At 36.2% G+C, this 3,522-nt stretch overlaps 1 pseudogene; it reads left to right on the plus strand.

Annotated features, from left to right (window-relative positions):
- Window positions 1–1,860: 1,860 nt before the first annotated feature.
- On the plus strand, window positions 1,861–1,952 carry LOC132507684 (U6 spliceosomal RNA; annotated as a pseudogene).
- The last annotated feature ends 1,570 nt before the right edge of the window (window positions 1,953–3,522 follow it).

The following is a 3,522-nucleotide window of genomic DNA, read 5'->3' on the forward strand; positions in this document are numbered from 1 at the left end:
CAGAAAAAGAGTCTCCTTTGAGCCAGAGAGCATGGGGTTGGGGAAAGTGGGAAAATCTTGAAGAGATGCTGAGAGAAATCCTGACAGTTGGAAAATCTTCTAATTCTGTGTATGACATTCCACACATCCTGGGCTCACTCCTGAGCTGGCATGCACAGGATGGACCCAAGGCACCATAGCAAAGTCTTTGAAAATGAAACTGAGATCGGAACCACCACTCTCAACAGGTGAGACAGAATATGCAATCTGAGCCTAATTGGGTTGATTGCCTGTTTAAACAAACAGACAAACAAAAACAAATAAAATGTTTTCCCCCAAGTTCCAACAAGATCCAGAGTTGGTATAACCTAATATCCAAAATTATGTAACTAGGAAGAACCAAGAATATTTTTTCTAAAGAAAAAAATATCAAGAGATGCCAGCCTCCAGATTACCCAGATGTTGGAATTATCAGATGTAAATGCAGCTATTATAATTACGCTTCGTGAGGTAAACACACTTGAACTGAATGGAAAGATAAAAGTTCTCAGCAGAGAAACAAATTATAAAAAGGATCACATGGAAATTTTACAGCAAAAAGTACACCATCTGATATTAAAATAAAAACCACTAGATGGGCAGCAGAAAAATGGAAATGATAGGAGTCAGCAAACTTGAAGATAAATTAATGTCAGATTTTAATGATGACTTTAAAGTCTTAAAGGTAGATGAGTGCTTGAAAAGCAAAATATATCTGATTGTAATTAGCTACACGTGCCTTAATAAGGTATTAATCCAAGTACATTCATGGGGCACCCTCAGATATATATGAAGAAGTTCCTGCTATTTGTCAATAACATTGAGTGAAGAATTTGTATTATCATAGGTCCAACCATAATTATGTCAATTTTATAGTGTTTTATATAGGCTTAATATGTAAAAACATGTTTCAAATGCTCTGTGACTTACAATGTCCAAAGTGGCATTGACAAAGAAAAGTTTTCTGATTGGGTCTATTACATTGTATACCTGCAGTAAAAGCAATTTTGAAACATGGGAGAGTCATCACCAGGTAACTGCTAAGCTCATCCTCAGAATCAGTGCTTGGTAATCGCTTTGCTCATCTGCTCATGTTAACTCATTGATTCATCCTTTGCAATTGGGCCTTTTCCCAAATATGGATGTTATTACAGAGATGTCCTAAGAAAATCGACCTATCATGTAGGCATAATACATGCTCTTTGATTTTACAACAGAAAAATATTTGATGTTTAATGCTGCTACCACTCGGAAATCTTAACAAATTTCTAGGTTGGTTTGGAGAAAAACTGATAGTATTGCAGTTCATTTGGAAAAAACTACTTCTGATGAAGGAAGAGAATTTCAAGGCTTTAGAATACCTCCCATTGGTATAGTAGCACCATACTACTCTCAGACATTAGTATAAATTTTTGTGATTGCAATGATTATTCTAGATAACAAGTTTTGCCATTTAGTTCTCATAAGGTAGGAAGTATGATTATATCCATCTGATACACGAGGAATTGAGGTACAGAAAGGTTCAAAAACTTGTTGAACATAGCAAAACTAGTAAGTAGTAGGGCCAGGAATTAAATCCAGGTCAATCTGATTGCCAATCCTAGGCCATTAACTACCGTGTTATACATGTTACTTCCTATAACAACTTAATGAAACCTTTAATTTCTTTAAGAGGGCATAGTCTTCAAATTGGAATGGGTAGAACAGTGGGGTAAGGAAACTTTTCAAGCTTTTTGGTCTCAGAATTCTTTCACACTCTTAAAATTTATTGAGGATGTCAATGAGCTTTTGTTTGTGTGGGTTATACTTATTAATATTTACCATATTAGAAACTAAAACTGAGTACTAGCTTTGGCAGCATGTATATTAAAACTGGAACGATACAAAGAAGATTAGCATGGCCCCTGAAAATTTGTGAAGCATTCCAGGATCTGGAACTCACATAGTGTTGTAGGTCAATATACTTCAATTTAAAAAAGAAAGATATTTTACAGCTAAAAAAATAAATAAAACTGAAGCATTATTACCTGACATATTTATTAATTTAAAAAATGACAATAGGGCTTCCCTGGTGGCACAGTGGTTGGGAGTCCGCCTGCCGATGCGGGGGACGCGGGTTCGTGCCCCGGTCCGGGAGGATCCGGCATGCCGCGGAGCGGCTGGGCCCGTGAGCCATGGCTGCTGAGCCTGCGCGTCCGGAGCCTGTGCTCCGCAACGGGAGAGGCCACAACAGTGAGGGGCCCACGTACTGCAAAAAATAAATAAATAAAAAGATCAAACAGAGTCTCTAGGAGGTAAAACATATATTTAAAAAAAAAAATGACAATAATAAACTCATTACATGTTAACATATATAACATTTTTAATCCAGATGACTGTGCTTTCCAAAACAAAAATTTAGTGATAAGCATGCATTTTAAAAAACAGTTTTTCACATCTTTTTGTTACGTGCCTTAATAGAAAAGAGTTGGATTTTCATACATGCTTCTGTATTGAATCCATTATCATATGGTTTTTGGTTGTAGTATGTGTGAAGAAAATACGGACTCACATAGATATGTAGTTAGGAAAGGGAGAAGTATGTTAACAGCCTTTTCAGATAATTGTAGATATTTTTATTTGGTACTACCAGCCCATCAAGTTGTAATTTCTTTAAGGTTAGTTGCAATGTGGAATTGGAAACCTTCAGTGAACTTTTTATATTCAGTTTAATGCAAACACATTGATTTATCCTGTTGTTTGAATGGATCTTTTACCCATGCATGATTTTGTAACATCATGCATGGGTTATTTGGAAAATATTGGTTCACTGAGTTGTGTAGATCTTCCAAATGTTGACACATTTCATTACACAATGTGAGAAAAAAATCACGTTTGCAATTATCACTCTGGGCTCATCAGAAAAGTCTTTAAATATTGGGGAGCTGTCAAGTTCATGGTGGCAGATGTAAGTTTTAAAAAACATTAATTTTTACTCAAAAGCTTGAATTTTATTACTGACAACAAATGCTGTTAGTTGTTTTCCTGAAAGGGAGGGTCTCAATATTCTACAGGGGCTGCAGGCCACACTTTGAGGATCACTGATGTAAGAGCTTTGATTGGGAGGAGGCAAGTAAGAGAACATTTACCTAAAAGGTCCCAAAAATTTAATTTTCAGAGTGATGAAGGGACTTGGAAATGAGGTCTCAGAATCACTGGCAGTACTCTTATGATAAATTAGGGGAAATCGGAGAGAGTTCAGACACACAGAAATGAGAAAAGATTGCCTTAACTCTCCAGAGGGATATATTCTGGGCAATGAATGCCAGTGTGTTTAACACTGATTCCCAGAAAAATGACTATACCATATTCTGTAGCCGGTAATTGAAGAACATTAGAAAATAATTCAGTGATTACCAGATGTCATGAGGACAAGGTAGGTCATCTTAAATTTCATTTTTCCTTTATGATCATCTGACCCAATGCTTTACAAGGTATACATGTGAAAATGTTTGAATAACTACA

This window comes from Lagenorhynchus albirostris, chromosome 16, assembly GCF_949774975.1.
Source record: "Lagenorhynchus albirostris chromosome 16, mLagAlb1.1, whole genome shotgun sequence".
NCBI classification, from domain to species: domain Eukaryota; kingdom Metazoa; phylum Chordata; class Mammalia; order Artiodactyla; family Delphinidae; genus Lagenorhynchus; species Lagenorhynchus albirostris.